The 20,840-nt window shown below is 43.3% G+C and overlaps 1 protein-coding gene across 4 annotated transcripts in view; it reads left to right on the forward strand.

Annotated features, from left to right (window-relative positions):
* Nucleotides 1-20,840, forward strand: part of ERG (ETS transcription factor ERG) — a 143,050-nt gene that overhangs the window by 57,466 nt on the left and 64,744 nt on the right. The gene's annotated exons all lie outside the window — the stretch shown is intronic.

Genomic DNA, 20,840 nt, shown 5'->3' on the forward strand with positions numbered 1-20,840 from the left:
GGATGAGCCAGTTCCTATTTAGAGCTTCCTCAGCTCTCAGATATATATCAGCACGTGGGGAGCTGCATAAAGCAGTGGCCACATGCTTCATTCAGAGTTTCCACCCATGTCAGTTCGAGCAGAGGGAGCCAAGTTGATTTCTCACCTATGTCAGTGAGATCCCAGTGTGCGCCCTGGGTTCCCTCAGACCAGGAGCTACAGTGGCTGGCACTGCCTGCCCAGGGCCGTGTGCTTTGGAGGATGTGTCCTCTGCCTTCCCATCTCCCATTATTTCTGCTTCCTGATGTCCTGCAGATGAGGCTTGTGAAACCCTGCTCTGAATTCCACACCATGACTGTCGCAGAATCCCAAATTACTTGAGGTTGGAAGGGATGTCTGGAGATCACCCACTCGAACCCTCTGCCAAGGCAGGGTCACCTGGACAAGGTGACACAGGAAAGTGTCCAAGTGGGTTTGGAATATCTCAGGAGGGAAACTCCACACCCTCTCTGAGCAGCTCTGCCCCCTCCATGGAAAGAAATTCTTCCTCATGCTGAGGGGAGGAACTTCTTGAATTTTAGTTTATGGCCAGTGCTCCTCGTCCTGTCACTGGGTATCACTGAAAAGAGACTTTATGTCTTTGGGATCAAGATCCATCTCCCCTGACTCTGAGAGCTAAACCTGTCTCCAGAGCTCATGGAAATACCAGAGTAATGGAAATATTGGGATATCCTGAGAGTCTTTAATCTCATTTTAGAATAGATTTCAAAGGAGCCTAGGCAACAGTTTTAATCTAGATGTTGAATTTTTGGACAGCTAAGGTAAGGTGAAGATAATCTCTCTAAGGGATTTGCATACATTGCTGCTTCTTGATTCTTTACTGGAAAAGTGCATTCACAGCCTTGAAGAGTTCCCTTAAAATAAAATTCACATGCCAGCTTTATAACCATGGATCAGATGGAATAAAAGCTCTACCAAATATGTTTCAAATGGCTGTCTTGGGTAGTTTTAGCACCCAGTTAAAGGTATCAGAGGTACAGGGATTAATAATTTGGATTTACAAATTACTACTTCTCTTTTTTTTATGTTTTTGTGTGAGATAGGAGGGCCAAAGTCTCTCATGGGACTGTGATTCTTCAAAGTTTCATAATTCCGTTCTGTATGTTAATTTTCATTTCACCAGTACTTGTAGAATTACATACAATTTAAAAAATATATTTAATCCTGTCTCTTTAGGAGCTCGGGTAAATGTTTTGCTTTAACACTTTGTGTCTTCTTGATCTCCCTAAAACTTAAATAATTTTATCTTTATTTTTTTCTCTGTGACAGAAAATGTCCTTTAAAACTGGTCTGAGTGCACAACCCTCCAACCAAGGCTGATGGTATCATTCCTAGCTAGGATCCCTGTGCCTCTGGCAGATTTTAGCTTTTCCTGACAAGGAGGTACTTTATTCCTGGCCATTTGCATCATATGGTGAGGAACTGCAGCTTTTATCCTGAAGCAATCCCTGAGTGCTTTTCAGACAATTTTTATAGGGGGAAGATGTGGCAACCACTCAGAGGAAATGGTTGCCATGTCCCTGCAGCCTCTGGAAAAGTCTGCAGCACTTCTGAACAACTGGCACCACTCTTCAGATTGTTGGTAATTGTGATGACATTGGTCATGGGAGGCTGTGAGGTTTTTATCTCTTTTTCTTCGTGTTAGAGCTGGGATTAATACACAGGAGTCGCGGTTTCGTGTTTGGACTCAGTGTTTATTAATTCTATAGTACAGTCTCAAGAGTTGTGAGCTCTAATTGGATTGGCAAGGTAGAAAATGGAGGTAAAATGGATGCCTCTAACTCTTTCCAAGGTTATTTAAGCACTATGTACCCAATAACAAGATGACACCTAGATTATTTGTACTTTTGACACAATAATTGACCACACAAGGTCCGCAATGCGGACCTTTTTCACCCAGTTAGAAAAAACCACCCGAAACCACCAAGAAGAAGGTGAAGAAGAAGGACTTAGACAATGCCTTAAATCCTCCATGTTGCCCCATATATATTACTATATACTAAAACCTAAATTTTCAGCTTCCAAAATTCCAACGTTCAGGCCAGGCCCTCAGTGTGAATAAACAAGGTGTGAATAAACTGCATCCTGGGCAGGCTCCTCTCCCTTCCCACTTCAGGATGAGGGCGAAACAGAACAGGTTTGCTTTTGGCTTATCCTTATAGTCAACATCAGGTGGAGGTTACAACCCAGGTGGTCTCTGTTCCATAGAAATGCAGAATATCCTGAGCTGGAAGGGACACCCAGGGATCACCCAGTCCCACCCTGTCCCTGCCCAGACCCCCCAACAATCCCAGCCTGGGCATCCCTGGCAGCGCTGTCCAAAGGCTCCTGGAGCTCTGGCAGCCTCGGGGCCGTGCCCATTCCCTGGGGAGCCTGGGCAGTGCCCAGCACCCTCTGGGGAAAGAACCTTTCCCTAAAATCCAACCTAAATCCCTCCTGACCCAGCTCCAGCTGCTCCCTGGGTGCTGTCAGGTCCCAGGGAGCAGAGATGGGAGCTGCCCCTCAGGAGGAACTGCAGCCCGGGGCAGACCAAGTGCCCTCAGCCTCTCTCCTCTCCTCTCCTCTCCTGAGCTCTTGATCTTCAGACAGATACACATCTCTGCCAGTTGCCGCTTCCATCCTGAGGTCTCCCTTTGCTTCAGTCACCTGCTGTGAAGAGATGGCACCTGGCCAGCAAAGGAGGAAGAAGTATTTTCCCACTCGATGCATCTTTTAGGAGGATGAATTTATCAGGGAAAGAGCTGCCATGTAGATACAGAAGTTAAACACGAAGAAACATGAGAAAAATTTCTGAGGTGAACAATACCATCCCAGGGCACAGAGTTGTGTCCAGAGGGCTCTGGAATATCCCCAGGGAGACACTCCCCAGCCTCTCTGGGCTCTGCTCAGGGCTGGGCACTGCCCAGGGCACAAGTTGTGCCTCTTGTGCAGCGGAATTGCTGGGCTCAGTCCCTGCCCGTGGCTCTGGCACCATTGCTTGGCACCACTAAGAAGAGCGTGGTGCATCCTCTTGACACCCTGTTGGATGCCCAGTGCTAGAGATCCAAACTTCCTGACATCATTTATGATAAATCAAGTTAATAATTTTCCTTTGTGAAATTTTTTGAAAGGAATTGCTCTTCTCATGCCCCTCTTAAAATCTGTGGGATGTCTGAGTCAGAGCTGTAGGGTGGCATCCATTGCCCTTCACAGCAGAGGGAAGTCTCAAACTGAAGAAATGAACCAGCAGCTTCAAAATGGTTTTTTTCTTTAAAGGGTGCAAATTCTCCTGATCTTATAAGTTCATCCCTTAAGTAGAGGTTCTCCGAGACAGGTTTAATGGGAACACTGGGATCTGGTACTGCAGGACTTCCCACAGCGTTGGCTGGCCTTTTCTGAAAAAATATGATAAAAATGAGGGCTGTGAGAGCCTGGGTGGAGCTGTGTAAGACAGAGTGTGTGGCTGACAGCATTTTTCCAGGAAACTGGACAGCGGGCCCGTGATTTCAGATGCTTTACTAGCTCCTGATGAGCAAACCAGGCTGGGTGAGGCTCAGATAACGCCTGTCCCAAGTGTTACAGACTTTCATGTGGTTTAGATATAGAGCATTTAAATTGTTTTGGATGAGAGACTTTAATGAGGAGGCAGTTTTGGAAGTGCTGGCTGTAATAGCAGCACTGTTAATATTACTGGTTTTGGCATGGCAGACACGAGAAAAGTATTTTTAGAGCCAGACATCTGAGAGGCTTGACAGGGGGTAGCATCTCTTCTCTCTGACTTGCTCTGCACGTGGCTTTAACTTGAAACCATTATTCCCTCTGGGCCAGCAAACAATTTTGGCTAAAAATTGCCTTGGATGTGGGAGACAAGGATCGGCTTCACACATGTGGGCAGAACCCACACATCATATTCCTCCCTTTTCCAGAGATAAGCTGTGAGGGAGTTTCCTGAAATATTTCACTTGACAGAGAAGAGGAAACATTTTTTTGAAGGGAGAGGTGCTTTAAAGAAAGGAAGGAATCTGTAATTATGTAACTTGCATTGCTGTCAGCCTGCATTTTAATGACTTTAATTTTCAGGTAGCAAGTCAGTAGAAATTCATCCTCAAAGTCTGTTGGCTTCTTTACTCCAAAGCATAAACATGTTTTCTTATCCAATCTGTATATTTACATTTGAGAGCAAAACTCTCTAAGAAATATCTTTAAAGTTTTGGTTTTGTTTCTGTTTTTCTAAGAAGCAAAAAATTATAAATCCTTTAAAGAGGCAGATGATATGAAATTGCTGTTTCAAAGGTATTAATGAACCCACTGTCAGAAAAGCAATGCAAGATATTAAACTTCCCTGATTTGAAGAGTTCCACTCTCTGAATGGAATAAAATTGAAGTAATGTAGGAGAATGACCTTGAAAGCTGGAAGTGGATGCTGAAAGCCTCTGCCCACCTTGATGATGATGATTGGTTCAGCATCAGTGGGTTCCAGGTCCCAAAGGTGAAATTTTGCAGCACATTCCAGATGGACAGAGCTACAGACATTGTGAATGTGGCTTCTGCTTCAGGACTTTGCAATAAAGGTTTACCAACAGGAAATGAGGAAAAAGCATACTTTTTTTTAGAGCTGTTTCTGCCTGAAACTAGATCTCAAACCGATATATAGACACATTAATAGAAATAGCTTCATTTTCTGAGTGAAGGTTGGTGGCCCCTTCTAAAGTCTGGGCAAGCCTGAACTTCACATCTGAGTAGGTGACTCCAGAAAGAGCCAATCTGACCAGTCTGAAGCTTTCAGATAACCAACATAAGCAGAAATATTTCGCCTGCTTAAACTCAGATTAAGCCTGGTAGGCCAAAAAAATCTCCAAACTGACAGAAGTAGTTTAGTTTCGACACTGAGGCTGTTTTGAAATCTTCCCCTCATACACACGTGCAATTTGGCTGCTATTTATCACTTTAAATTGTCCCCTATCAAATATGAAAAGTGTTATGAGTAGCTGGGATGAAGTGCAGGCTCTGAGGAAGACAGTGATAAAACTCTCCTGGCTTTAACAGAGACAGGATTTAACCCTCACCCTCTTTTTTTCAGCTCTCTGTATATACTGCTGTTGGTGATGAACTGTATCACTCCTTGCTATTTTATTCTGGCACGCTTCAGTGCAAGATAATAGCATGTATTTTTAAAAGTTAAGTTGCCAGCTTTGTAAAAGGAAATTAAATACTCACTTCTAAGCATAATTAGTCTATTAAAAAAGAGATAGTGGAGTCATCCAGAGGGAGATGACAAGATAAACTCATGAGTAGAGCTCTTAAGGCCAAGTGTTTGAGTATATTTTAACAAACTGTTTAAGTTCTAAATACTCTTTTTCTTCCATAGTTCTCCATGAACATGGAGTTATTTCCTGCGTATTTGTAAAGATATGTACAGATATTTGTACAGATATTACTTTGGAGTAATTCACACATTGCATCAATCCATTCATAGCTTGAGCAAGCCCTGGCCTGAATTCACTAAGTTGATTTAAAAACTTGTACTCAAACTGTAGGACTGGTGAGCTCCCTGTATTTCCTGTAGTAGGTTTTGTTAACGGATGATTGAAATTGTCCAAGCTACGGGCCAGAAACCAATCCAGCAGGGCTCATTTTTCCACTGGAATCATTCTGTGCAGAACTCCCACAAATAAATACTCAGTGAAAAGTCACTTGTATCCTCAGCCTCCGAAGCATCACAGCCTTGCCATAATTTCATGTCAGTCACTTCAAAATGTGCCACATCAAAACCGAAAAATATTTACTTTTTTTACAGCTGTAGAATATATGGATCGGCCATACTTACTTTGGAAGGCTGAGGTGTAGCACACAGGCTGGTAATTCCTTTTCTGTATGGAGTCATAAATACAGTCACTAATTGTGCTACATTTTAAGGGAGTTTGTAGAAAATTCTCCCTGTTTTTACTAGCTGGGTTTATTGACTCTTGAAGACAGTGATTAAAACGAGCTTGTGAAGTGTCAGAAATGCCAAACAGCAAATATTTTTAAGTATGCAGATATTTGCCTGCATTGATTACTATATTTTGATACATGATGATAAAGCATTAATGTGAGGAATACATTATGCAAAACCACAATAATCACCAAGGTTCTGTAACATCTTCATGACCTTCCAAAATCCACAATGTGTAAACTTTGTTAGATTAGCAGTGGTGTAGTTTGACATATAAACCGATTGGAAGATTTGGATGAAAAGCGTTAAACTTGGCACTTAAGGGTTTTTGAGGGGTTTTTTTTTTGTTGTTTGCTTTTTTTAAGAAAATATATACACAGATTTATATATTATAGGGGTTTTTTGTTAGGTTTCATTTCACCTGCCTTCTGACATCTCTACTGTCCGCATTTAAACTGTTTAGCTGAAGCTCTTTTGGGAGAATCACAGAATCTCTGAGGTGGGAAGAGCCCCTGAGGATCACCCAGTGCCACCCCAGTGCCACCAGCATCAGCCAACCCCTGTCCCCAAGGGCCACCTCCAGACTCCTCCTGAACACTCCCACACACAGTGACTCCAAACCTCCCTGGGCAGCTCATCCCAAGGCCTGACCACTCTGCCAGGGAAATTTCCTTGCCCAATCTCCACCCTGAGCCTCCCCTGGGCCAGCCTGAGGCCGTTCCCTCTCCTCCTGTCCCTGTTCCCTGGGAGCAGAGCCCGACCCCCCCGGCTGTCCCCTCCTGGCAGGGACTTGTGCAGAGCCACCAGGTCCCCCCTGAGCCTCCTTTTCTCCAGGCTCAGCCCCTTGCCCAGCTCCCTCAGCCTCTCCTCATCAGATTCCTTTTCCAGCCCCTTCCTCAGATACATTCCTTTCTCAGTGTCCTATTTTTTGAAGTGAGGGAGTCAATGTCCTTTTTTTTTTTTTTTTGAAGTGAGGGAGTTTCCTCCTCCAGTGTGAGGGAACCCGACATTATGAAGGGCAAAAACGACCTCAGCTGAAAGCAGTTGCTGCCAACGACCCAGGAAACACAATTCCTACGGAACACATCCTCCTGATTCCCTGCACAGATGCTCTGGGTGTGGGGTGGTTTTTTTTGGTTTTGTTGCTGTTGTTGTTGTTGTTTTCCCCTGGGTTTTTTTCCCACCCGCAGGGGTTGGGAGGCCTTTGTGAGGAGGGCCGGGTTGTCCCGGGGCGGTGTCCCCTGGAGAAGCGGAGCTGTCCAGCACCTCCAGCTCCTCAGGGCAGAGCTGCTGCTCCGAGAGGGGAACACGAGGAAAAACCTTCCCCATTCCCCCAGCAAACACTTCCCTGCTCCACAGCTGCTCCCAGTGTCACTTTTGAAGCCTCCCTTGTTGGTGGGGGCACCATTGCCCACAAATGTTTGGCACAAGCAGAGCTGGGCCGGAGGAAGCTCTGCTTTGAAGGATGGAAGCTCTGCTTTGAAGGATGGATGCTCTTGGAAGTCTGCAGCCCTCAAAGCTGCCTCCCCGAGCCCTGCCCTGTGATACACGGCCTTTGTTTTTGCATAAATGTTTGTTTTAATGAGGTAGCGCGATGCGGGATCGTCCAAATCGAAAACATGTGATGCACCCTAGGCAAGAGAAAGGCAATAACTACACAGATTTTTGAGGAGGGCTAGTCATACCACAGGCTACCATTATAACTGAAAAAACAACAAGAATTTTAATATAGCTGTCTGGCCAAATATATTAATTTAAATTGAATGGCTTTTTCTGATATTATAGCTGTGAGGCACAATGTTCTACTGGCAGGCATCTTCAAAACCTTTTTTAGAAGATTTGCTTCAAATTATTTCTGTGCACCAGATCTTGATGGTATGTGCATTTGGGAGTCTGACCAAAGGCGGGGGGAAAAAAAGCTTTTGATTAAATCAATGACCTTTCCTGGAGGTTGAATGAAATGGAGATTGTAATACAAAAAGCTGCCTCCTCCAACAGTGTTTTCTTCAAAACATTTACTCTTGAGCTGTCCTCCATTTACTTTGCCCTAAGTTTTTCACAAACGTTTGTATTCTTGTGCCAGCACAGAAATATTCCTTCCCACCAGCAAATCCTTTAAAATAAATGCTAGTCATTTCCATGATTTTTTTCCCTGAATAATTTCCTGACCACCAGTTTCCATTCTTTGCCAGAGAATCCTGTTGTGTTTCTCCAAAACCTGGCAAAACTGGTTTTCCTCAGCTAATTGGATCTCTTGGCAGACTAGAGACATTTTCCTGCTTGCTTGGAGAAGAAAAGTGTGATGATTTCTTAATTATTTTCTGACTTGATTTCCCTTGATAAAAAATAGCATCAACTTCTCCTGGCAAATATCTTTGCACTTTGTAATTATTCCATGAAGCAAACCTCTGGGAAGCCACTGAATCTGAGAACAACGTGAGCATCTTCCTCAGTGGCTGATGTTCATGAAAGTTGAGTCTCAAAAAGAGACCAAAACCTTGTAGAATATTAGGTTTCCTATTGATTGGATTACAAACCCATCACAAATTTCACCAAAAGACAGAGGCTCAATAACAGCTCCTGTGTGGAGGCAGTGGAGGATAAACTCTGCTTTTGTGCTCACGTGTGTGGCTTCATTTTCACTTGGGTTGGGACAACCCACAGACAGCCTTGACACAGCTTGGAGGGGCCTCTCAGTATTTCTTCTCACACTGTCAGGGGTGGATGCTGGTTCTCTGCAGCCCAAGTTTTCTTTGAGAGCAAGAGAAATCTGCAGTGACTGTTTTAGGGAACACACTTCTGTTTTGGTTTATTTGGGGGGTTTATTTGGCTTTTGGGTGTTTATTATACCATAAATCACAGAATCCTAGAATGGTTTGGGTGGGAAAGGAAATTAAAGCTCATCCAGTGCCACCCTTCTTCCATGGGCAGGGACACCTCCCACTGTCCCAGGCTGCTCTAAACCCCAATATCCAGCCTGGCCTTGGACACTGCCAGGGATCCAGGGGCTGCCACAGCTTCTCTGGGAATTCTATTCCAGCCCCTCCCCACCCTCCCAGGGAACAATTCCTGCCCAATACCTCCTCTAACACTGCCCTCCTTAAGGTTATTATCTAATTACTAATTCTCTAATGACTACTTGCTGTTTTCATATTCAATTTTTGATTAATTTTCCTACTTATCTGAATGTTGGTCTGAATTTCCAACTCTACCAGTGGAGTGTTTGGAGGGGTTTTTTTTCTGAATGCATGCACCTGATTACTTGAAGTTCAGAGTTTTGGAGGACTCAGTGCTCTGGTTCAGCTGACAGGGTGATGTTCAATCAAAGGTTGGACTTGATCTTGGAGATTTGTTTCCCAGCCCTAATGATTCTTTGATTCCACATCCAAGCCTTCATTGAATTTGAGCATTTCCAAGAAAGAAAAAGTTCTGATTTATAAGCCTGGCTCTTAAGAAACAGAGATGAATTTTTCTTTTATCTGTGCCCCTAACTGTAATTCTCCTGGGGCTGGACCTGGAGAGGTGCTGGGCCCCAGGACCTTGAGGGGGAAACTACTTTTCTGCTAGTTCTGCTCCTCATTTTCTGGAAAATTTCTGTATAGTAATTAACATTTCATTAGCTCCCCACCCGAGCTTTTTGTTTCTTCCACTGATCCCTGCAGTTCCATGTGTTTCTACCTGCATTTACCTACCAATCTTGGATTCGGGAAGTAGCCAAAGCACATGCTTGACTTTGAGGATGAGCTTAAAATTCACCAAGCGTAATGGGGCTTGAGCATCTGCTTAGAGTGAAATCTAAAATTAAATGTCCTTCCTGAATGAGGATGTTCTCCTGAGTCAGCCCCTGCATGCACTGCCTTAGAATAGGCCCTGGCTGTCCCTCGAGTGTGTCAGACACGCCGGATGCTCTCAGAAGTGGTTAATCTGATGAAAGAATTCATCTCCGAGTCATAAAGAAACCACAAGTTTCCTTCACTTTCAGTCCGCTGCTTTGATATCGTTGGTCAGCAGTTCTGCTCAAAAACCATCCCCCAAGTGAAGTCCCCATCCCTAATGATCTGTTTTATGCAGCCTGATTGACCCACTGCATAAAGATGTTTGTCGCCCTGCTGTATCCTCTGCATTTCCTTCCTTGGATATTCTGAATATCTGGGGAAGGAGGGTCTGTCCATATTCCCAAGGAATCTCCATGTGATTGAAGCCTGAAATAACACAGTGATTAGAGCATGAATTTATGTGTATCATTTCCATAAGGTAATTAATGCATGGTATTAATTTTAATCTGGAGGTGTCCCAATTTAAAAATGGTTGAATAACTTTAAATAAATAAATAAATAAATATTTTAAAATTTTAGGGAAAAAAAGGCACCCCACTCAATAAGAAAATCAACCTGAGGGAGAAAAAAAATTCCTCCAATGAACCTTCCCCTGTAGCAGCTGAACATTTTGTTAAGAGCTGAACACACGAAAATCATCTTTGTAACTGAAGAGTCAATTGTTCTGAGTTCCTTTGTACAGTCTTTAAATTAATAACATAAATCTCCGACATATGATTTTGGATATTCATGGTGCACTATTGGATATTCTGTGGTTTGGTATAGGAAGCTTGAAAAAGCATTGTTTTCCAACCTTGCTTGAACTGACTTGTATCATCATATTTGTTATCCCCTGAATTATTTTTTTTAAAGGACAATTTCTGGAGTAACAACTGGGTAACATCAGCCTTGCTGTAACTTTTTTTGCATTTTTTCACATTCCTATTAGAAGCTCAAGCCAGCAACATACCCCAATTTTTGGCAGCTGATTAGAACCACAGACTCTGATTTCTGACTCTGCAATTATGTGGTTCTGTGTCAAATAAGGCATTCCAAATTCTTGTCTTGTGGAGAGAGCTGTGGCTGGCAGTGTCTCGATGGACTTGCCTGGATCCTGCTTGTGATGTTGGCAGATGCTTTGGTTCTGCACGTGCTTGGCTTGAACAAAGCCTGCACAAACACAACTTGGAGAGAAATGCACTCCTTTTAAACTTTATTCCCGTGTGCTGTTGATATTCCAGTGGTAAACAAAGCTTCCCTGACCCGAGACCTGGGGCTGCCAATGTGCAGGACCCGGGATAAGTTTGGGATTGAAGGTTCAGATCCAGAAAAGTGTCTGAGAACATGTCATATTGTAGCTCTGGTGTTTGCAATTCCTTCTGTCCCACTTGTCACAGGAGAGCTGAGGAGCAAGTGGGCAGCTGTGATGCCTTGGGAAGGCTGACCTGAAATAGAGACTGGACAGAACTGGAGAATAAAGCAGATATTTATTGAAAGGCCTCCAGGATACACCTTGGGCAGGACAAGAGCCTGACCAGGGCTACACCCAGGGTGGACTAAGAATGGTCACAAAAATGGCTGACCGGTCACGAGATCTTACATTTTTATAAGTTTTGATCCATTTGCATATTGGGGTTTAATTGTCCAATTCCAGCTCCAGGTGATGCAGTCCCATCCTTCTTGTTTTTAGCCCCTCAACCCACCCTTGTTTGTGCTTTTGGGCCTGAAAACTTGTCCCCGTTGTCCTTGGTGTGCAGCAGGAAAAGGATTTGTTTTGTCTCCCTGCTCTGTGCAGAGCTGAGTGACACTGAATGTGAGGCTCAGAGCTGCACTCCTGGGCAGCACAGAATCTGAAAATATGAAAGCTAAAGCTTAAGGCATCAGTTGAGCTCTGGAGGGAGGCACGGAGTGGTGAATCTTCTCCTGGCACTTCTGTGTTGGAAGTTCAGGGATCCAGATGACCCCAGTGCTGAGCCTGAGCGTATCCTGGGCTACTGTGGGCAAAGGACTGGGGGTTCCCTCCTTGAAAACTCTGAGATTCATCCTCTTTCCTTCCTCTTCTATCACAACTGCCCTGAAAACCAAGTGTGGAAATGACTTAGAAATACCAGCTCCAGGGAATGCCTGGTGTTTTCAAAGCCTGCTGCTATTTTTGTTCATGCCAAAACGACCCAGCAAGTTTGTCCTGAGCTAACAAATATCTTCAGCTGTCCCCAAAACCCCGTTCTTTGGCAAATAACTGCATTGCCCATGAATAAATGCGGTTTCACTGAGTTGTGATGGAAGAGATGCAGAATGGTGAGAGGTCTTGGAAAGTCTGGAACCTTGGAGGGGAAGGAGCTCTGTGTTTGAGTGTGCAGGTGTTAAACCTCATGGCCACCCTAAATACCTGTGTTTAGTTGGCTTTTAAAACAGGCTGATGTGGTGAGAAACTCCTGAGGCAGTCCTGGCTTTCAGTTCAGTCAGCAGCTCAGGGTGGAAGGTTGATATCCACATCAGCCAGGAAAGTCCAGGTTTTCTGAAATTTTTCAGCATTTTTTTCACCTGCTGTTTAAATCACCTAAAGCTGTGATGACACTGATAAATCTCACAGGTGACCGACTCACACTGCACATATAAACCAGTGCCTTCAATCACTTGTGCCTGTGGGGTGTGAAGGAACATACCCAGGCTTAGGAACAACTACAATGAAACATCTCATAAAAAGTGAAAATTTAAAAAAATAACGCCCCAAAACCTGCGAACCCACATCCATAAATTTGTTCCTAATATTTTATATGGTCTTCACTGAACTCAGTGAGAACGTAGTGTTGTGTGAAGATAAGCCAGCTGCGACTCTTTGCAGGACTGGAGTTCACGTCTGTGGTGTTATTTTCAAACCCAAAATGAGATCATTAAAAAGAAATCCAGCAGTTACAGTCACCAGGTGACATATCACAGGTACCAGTAGTGTCCTTTGTTGAACCTAGGAACTGAAAACCCATGAAATATTGCAACTTAACTAAAACATAAATCTCGGTTACTTTAAAGTCTAAGGAAATTTTTTCTACTTTTTCTTTCCTGTTCTCTTTTTCTTTTTCCTTTTTTTTTTTTAAATGCCAGATCATAAGAATAAAATGACTGTGGCATGAATAACATTTTTTCCGCCCTCCCATCAGAACCTATTTGCCTTTTTATTTACAAATCAAAATGGTTTGGGTTGGAAGGGACATTAAAGCTCATCCAGTGCCACCCCCTGCCATGGGCAGGGACACCTTCCACTCTCCTAGGCTGCTCCAAGCCCAATGTCCAACCTGGCCTTGGGCACACACAGGGATCCAGGGGCAGCCACAGCAAATCTGGGAATTCTATTCCAGCCCCTCCCCACCCTCCCAGGGAACAATTCCTGATTCCCAAGATCCCATCCAGCCCTGCCCTCTGGCACTGGGAAGCCATTCCCTGTGTCCTGTCCCTCCATGCCTTGGGAATTGTCTCTCTCCAGGTTTCCTGGGGCTCCTTCAGGGCCTGCAAGGCCACCCTGAGCTCAGCCCAAAGTTTCTCCTGTCCAGGCTGAACATTCCAAATTCTCCCAGCTTTTCCTCATGTCTTGGTTGTTAAAATAGAATTGTGTGGGATGCACAATTTGGTTACAGACACAAATCTGGTTAGAACTTCATGGGGGAAAAGAGGATCACCCCTCCGTCGAGATCCTCAAATCTGACTGGAGGGACAGTCTGGGACAGGCTTTCCTCAAGGACATCCTGTCCAGGTTTCCACTGCTCCTTTTGGGGAAATGCAGTAGGAATTTAGATCCAAATGTTTTAACCAGGAGTCTCTTCTGTAGACCAGTCACCATCCTGCAGTGTGAGAAATTCTGGGCTAATTCTGGAGTGAGTAAAATCAAGTGATTCAAAGTCAGATCCAGACAGGATCATTTAAAAATCCACCTCTGAGTTGAAAACAGAGGTGCAGACACACCATACAGGTGACTGCCGTGAAAAGTTTGGCATTTTCTAGGGCCAAACCACAGATCCTGTCAGAATAAGTGCCCCATTCCATGGAATCATGCTGCACACAGAACTGAATTCCTGTTCTCCTGGATCCCAGCTAATTGTGAGTGCTAGTTGGGAAAGTCACGGGCCACCAAGGTAATTCAACACACATGTTGTAGCAAGCTTTTCACACATGTCTGGCAAGCCTCTCACAGTAGGAGAAGGCTTTAGGGATTCTTTCCCCAGCCTTAAATCGTGCATTAAATCCTATCAATTATTGGTTCCCTCCCTGTTTCCACTTCTGCTCATTTTTTGTTACTGGGCAGTACTTTTTGTGCCTTCTAACACAATTAACTTGGAGCCCTCTGAAGCTCAGAATTTCCAGTTTGCAGAAAACTGTGATATTGTGTCATTTTGTTGAATTCCCAGTGGGTTGAAACTTTACTCCCATTGAAGCAAAAGCAGTTTTGGCATTCATGTTGGTGGAAGCAGGACACTGTCTCAATTTTCATTTATATATATTTATTCTTTGATACTATATTCTTATTCTGTATTTATTTTTTAAAACACTGTGTGACCTACAAAGTGCTTTAGATATGGGTAAAAAGGTTGTGATGATCATGACAAAGCCCAGGTCTGTCAAAGCTCTGAGTTAAATCTAACTTGGCAATTAACTAGATTCACTATTCTTTTTTTCCAAATGCCCAGTTTTTATCCATTAAAGTAAATGAGTAGTCCCCAGGAGAAAATATTTTAGTTTATCTTTGCCAAGTCCTTTGATTTCACTGTAGTACTTTAAAGATAATAATCTCATTTTCTTATATGCTGTTGGAAATGTCTTTCTCTAGACGTACTGAGGTTTGAAAATACAGAAATCAGATCAGGTAGGACTTAACGTGGAATTTCTTGTGTGTTTGGAATAGTTGCTATTTGACACCAGGACTTACGGATCCAATGTGATCAGTATTTTTAATTTAATTTTGTAACTGTTATAAAACCATGTAGCTAAGCAGTGTTAGTTAACAGTGATTTTTTTTTAAAACTTTTTTTTACCTCACAAGGCATATGGTATTAGCAGGTCTTAGCAAGAGACAGAAATATCAGACACTTACAGAAATGTGTGAATTTCATTCTTTTTGGATCACACAGCCTGGTCTTGGAATATTCCTAGGAGATGTGACATCACACTTCCCAAATGCTTAATTTCTAATAACTATTTTGAATCTTATGGCGAAATAGAGAGTTTCCCTTTGGTGTGGGGCAGCTGTCTAAGTGGGGAAAAAAAGGCTGATTGACACTGAGGAAAAAGATTGATGGGAAATCCTTTTTTTTTTTTTTTCTTCCAAATATTAAACTGCTCCTGAGTTCATAATTAGCATAAAAGTATTTCACAGTCCTGAGGGTTTGTGTCTGCTGGAGCGGGGATGGGATTTATCCACTCAGAGATTTCTCCCTGAGTGTGGGCACGGACCTCAAGGTCCTCAAAGAGTGGCAGATTTCAGTTTTTCAGAATGATCTGGGTTAGCCCTGGTCTTTCGGGGTCACTGAGTTTCAAACACAGATATCCCACATCTGTTTCTTGTTCACAGCCACTAACAAAGAAGTACAATATCGAGAGAGTCCCAAACAGCAGAGTGTGAGAGACACTTTAATAGGTTCCATTCTTGATGAAAATCTTGGAGCAGCCCTGACTAATACGGGGTAGAAATCCAATATTCCAGAAATATTTGCTGTGTGCAGTGCCCATCAATCCAGGGATGGGAGGACTTTGAAGGACACTGTCCAATAACCACTTCAAACCATTGTGTAATTCAGTTAAAATTACCTAAAACATTTGGAAGAAAGTGAGGAAAAATGTTGGCCTTTGCCCTCGAGGTTGCTTCTTTCTTCCTTGCAGAGAAGTTTCTTTTTTAAAAGTATTTTGTTTTGGTGTTGTGTTTTGCTTTGGTTTTTTTTTTTTTTTTTTTTTTAATTTTTGTGTCCTGCATTACCATTGTCACTTAACCTGCTTTAAGTTAGCACCAAACATAAACCAAATAGGTTTTCGTATCAGTGGCAACTTTGAGCTGAAAATTTCAGTGCACTTTGATTTATCAATTAATTAATCCATCCCCACAGCACCCCTTTGGCATTTGGTGGTAAAAGTTGATATTTCAAACAGGGGAAATTAAGGAGGAAAGGAAGAAAATCGAGGTGAGATTCATCTCATATAAGCAGAACTAACAAAAAATTTGGAACAGTAGAGGTTCCCTAAGTAGGGAAGAGAAGAGAAATACTTTAAAGGTGAAATTCATCTCATCTTTTTCAAGTAGCAGTTGTAGGTGAGATTGAACAAAATTATGAAGGTGGTTGTGTTGGGAATTGCAGGAATCTTGGAGAACTAGGGTAGCTCTCACACCTACATTTAAAATCCTTGAAGTCTGATGAAATCAATCCCACTTCAGCAGCGAGGAATTCAATTCCCTATCTGCAGATGAGTGCCAGCACTTCCCTGTTATGAAGGACATGTATTGATTATTGAAAATAATTCCAGTGTCATCTAAACAGAGCTTTGTTTCATTTCCCAGCTCTGTGGTGTTTGTTTTATGTAGAGACCATAGCTGGTCTCCAGAGAAAGGTGGGCAAACAGTGGTGTAGCCACCAAAAATACTTTGGCTGGTAAAATCTTAAGTAGCTTGGGTCACAGATAAGAGGTGGTCAATGAAGTACTTTGATTTTCACTTTGAGAACTTCCAGCCTTTCTTTTCTGTTAAGATTTTTCCATGGGAAAATAACCCATTTTTGATTGCTATTATTTCATGAAGTAGTGCTAAATAGAAAAGCTGTCCCCAGATCAGCTTCTCTCTCATATTTTCAGTTCTGCCAGTGAGTGAATTCGTTGTGTAAGGAAGGAAGGTGGGGATGGGGGAATAGTCACGCAGGGATTGATGGTCCACATGGTTTGGAGCAGCTGAAGGGAAGCAAGAATGGGAATGCACTAAGGACAACCAGCCCTGAGTGCAGGGTGCAGAGTGATGAGGGGTGCCAGGGCAGCAGGAAAAAAGAATCCTTTTTTAAAGTCTTCTCTTCACTGAAAGGTGTCAGTACCGACTCGGGAAAGAGCTGTTCCTTGCCTGGTGTGGAGGATGCTCCTTTCCAGGGGCAGGGAGCACCATCTAGTGACCACAGGGCTGCCCACAGGGCAGGGAACAGGGAAAGGCGTGGGGACACTTCCCTGCTCCTCCTCTGTGCTGCAAGGCCTGGCAGGGAGGGAATTGAGAGGCACAAAAGCTTGGAAAGCAGTGCTGGAGGAGACTGTGCCTTTTGTGGGATGCAACTTGTGTCGTCCCCGTGATCGGGTAGTGATAGTTATTTTAATTACGTGGCTTTATGGGCTGCTGGTGGTTGGATTTTGGGGAATTCAAGTGCCTAACTCCACTCACAGTGCCTTCCCCCTGGAGCCTGGAGCTGACCTCCACGTTCCCAGCCATGGGTTCAGTGGATGTGAGCCCATCCCAGAGCTGGATCCTGTTTTTCCCAGGATGGAGTTTGCCCTGTGCCCTCAGACCCGGTGCTGCATCAGAGGCACTCAGGCATGGCAGGAAGAGGTCCCCAAAGGCATTCCCAGGGTCAGGGGACCAGGGGGTCTGGGGAACAGAGCCCATCATCCCTTAGCTGCTGATCCTGCAGTCCCTCCGGCACGTCCTGGAATTCTGTTCACTCCTGAACACAATTCTGAGCACCTGATTTCTTTTTTTCACCAATAAAACCCTGATTATACGACTTTTCTTTGTGGTGAGGGGAGATTCTACCCCTCTGTAAGCAGATTCCTTGGTATTTTCATAAAACCCTGAGGAAAACTGGGAATTAAAGGGAGGCAGTCCAGCTGAAGGGCTTGGTAAGAGTGTACTTGACCCTCACACACCAAACTGGGCATGGCCAAACTGATGTTGGAAGCTGCATTTAAGCAAAATGCTGAATTTTTTCTGAGGGTTAAGGCCTTTACAAACGTGTCTTCATGTGTCATGAAGTAGCCGTAATTTCCTTGGACTTCTAAATTCTGCTTCCAAAAACTGCAGTGCAAATTCTTTTATTGTGCTCCAGTTTTGTTCGGGGTTTTTTTGGTGGGTTTTTTTTGTTTTGTTTTGTTTTTGTTTTTGTTTTTGTTTTTGCTTTTGTTTTTGTTTTTGTTTTTAATTTGCAGCCTGGTTCTACCTAAAAGAGAATCTCCTTTTTACCTGGAAGGCTGGCAAGAGGAACAAAACTCACTTCTTCTCTCTGTTGTCTTTTTCTTTTAATACCCACATCTGCAGGTACTGTAGGTACCCAAACCAACACAACGTAAAGGTGAATGTGTCTCCAGTTTTCCAACTGTTTACCCAAAGATTTTTGTACAGATCAAGGGATGGAGGTTACATTATTACCATAGCAGAGTGTGTCTCTAATCTCTTGGTCAGCTCAGAGCAGAGTTCTTGCTTTACCTCCCAGACAGCAAGAAGGATTAGAGATCTGTTTGCAGTGGGAATATTGCAATGTTTTTCCTTCATTTTTCATAGAATTGTGGAGTGGTTGGGATTGGAAAGGATCTTAAAGGTCTTCTAATTCCATGCCATGTCCTGCCATGGGCAGGGACACCTTCCACTCTCCCAGGCTGCTCCAAGCCCCAATGTCCAACCTGGCTTTGGACACACACAGGGATCCAGGGGCAGCCACAGCAAATCTGGGAATTCCATCCCAGCCCCTCCCCACCCTCCTAGAGAACAATTCCTGCCCAATATCCCATCTAAACCTACTCTCAGTCTGAAGCCATCCCTCTTTGTCCTGTCACTCCATGCCTTTATGACAAGTCCCTCTCACCTGAACCCGTGTAAAACACATTTTAGGTGTTTAGGTGAGTACACACATACTGAGCATATTTCTAGTACATCCTAGAAAGGATGCAGCAAGCCAAACTACTTTTTTTGTTTGGATTTTCATCTTCAGGACTCAGTCTGATCACTTTTTTTTTGCATGATTAAACCAAATCTTCATGTCTGTCCAGGGCCCTGTTGGTTAGGCAGGCTTAGGTCAGCATTGATCAGACCTTTCATCTCCAGTTTGGAAAGATCTTCTCTAAAGAGGGAATTCTTGAGTCCTAAGGGTAGAAAGCACTTCAAGCAGAGTTTAAGGGTGTTCAGGAAAGAGTTTAAGCACAGCTGTAACTCTAAAGCATGTGCAACTCCCTGCTTTGATCAAGACACTTAAGCACATGTTCAGTGTTAACACATGCTGGGGAATTTTGCTGCTCCGTAGTTTCCAGATGCAGGCTGAAGCTAGGGGAATATTCCCGCTGAAAGGAGCCAGGACAAATTAGGGTCACAAGCTTCAGAGAGAAATTAGAGGGGAGCATTAGGTGACTTGTGTGCGTTTTTAGTACTTTTTTTCGTGGTTTTATTCTGCTTGTTGACCAAGTTTTTCAAACTCTCAGTGCGTTGTTTCAGACAATGACACAGAGTTGCCTAACGTAACAAAAACATTTTTCTTTCTATTAAACCTTAAAAAAAAAACAGAAAAGAGAAAAATAGTAGAAGTGTTTGTACTCTTTTTCTTTTGCAACTGGATGATGGTGATTTGATAACCCAATATTTTCCTTGCCTCACAATACCAGAGCTCTGCTTGCAATTGGATCGGCCTCAGCGTAAGCACTCAGAAATCTGCCTGTGGGTATTAGTTTGAAAGTCAAATAAACTTCACTGGATTCTTTGGCACAGAACGTGTGCCAGTTGAAAATGGCAAAATCCTTACTGGGCTGTGGGCTCTGTAAAACTTATATAATAATAATAGAGCTCAGCAGTGCTCCTTATGCTTCCAAAATCCCTGTGTAAACCAAGAGGAGGTTTGTGTATATGGAGGTGGGGTAGAGAAGAATCATGACTAAAAACTGCTTGTGAATGAATTTGTTAGATCCTCTCCACTGGGGAGCTGGAACTGATACTTGCAACCTCTCGATATATTGGAGGAAAAACCAAAATATCAGGGGCTTAACTGGAGTGGAAGTCACCCAACTGAAACATTATACAATGCTTTGAAATTTCAAGAGAAAGGTTCTAATCTTTTGGCTGTCCTGCTCATTGTTTGGAGATGAAAAGGGAGGAAATCAACATCCCCATGAAATACAATTACTATAAATTGCTTTCTTTTCATACTGTTCATAATGAAAATAGGAAAGCTACCTACTCTGCAGGAGCACTCTAATTTGGTGGATGTGGACTGCAAGAGCACATTCAGCAGTTCAACACTGGATTTCTATATGAATCAACTAATGGAGAATATAAAATATTGTATAGCAGTGCTGACTCCAGATTGCTCTGAAGCCATGAAAAATCATCTTTACAGTGTAAGAAACCAGAGCTCTTTAAAGTGAACTCTAAAATTGAATTGATCTTGTGCAGGGAGGCAATCCTGTGTCCCAAAAATTGGATTTGATGGTCTTGGAGCTTTTTCCTACCTTAGTGATTCTGTTTGTCTCTGTTGCATCCAGAGATTCTCAGCTCTGTTATCCCCATGGAACACCTGGAAATGAGAATTTCTTGGATCTGGCAGGGCCATTGCCATGAACAGGAGAGGGTGGATGAGCGTTTGCTCTGCCCTCCTTTGGGGGAGATGGAGCAGCACCTGCAGGACAGATGAGTGAGAGACTCCATGTGCACCTCTGGAAAAATTCATTTCACCTTTCTTGGGTCAGGACAGAAGGGAAAAGTGAACTGAAAAGTGAACTTTTGGTTTTGCTGTGCATTTGTTTGGAAAAACTGTGTGTTGAATGCCAGCAGTCATCACCAGCTACAGAACAACACTCCCATTTCCTCTTTTATTTTTTTTTTTTTCCTAAGGAGCAGGAGAAGGCAGAATTGGGAGAGGGTGAAGTCATCTGCTTCCACTAAATAATGCTGCAATGAGCCATTCACTATTTCTTGTTCTTTTTATGGTACCAGAGTCCCTGGTCAGAGGGCAGGACCTTACTACTGCTGGAATTATCTACCGGGCCACCTGTCCATGGTTGGGTGTTGTCACAGGGAGCAATGAGAAATTATAAACCTGTTAGAGTAGGACCAGCTTTTTTTAAATTGTTTTTTTTAAAAAAAA

This window comes from Chamaea fasciata, unplaced genomic scaffold, assembly GCF_029207755.1.
Source record: "Chamaea fasciata isolate MVZ Bird 193981 ecotype frontalis unplaced genomic scaffold, bChaFas1.0.hap1 SCAF_2, whole genome shotgun sequence".
Classification (NCBI taxonomy): Eukaryota; Metazoa; Chordata; class Aves; order Passeriformes; family Sylviidae; genus Chamaea; species Chamaea fasciata.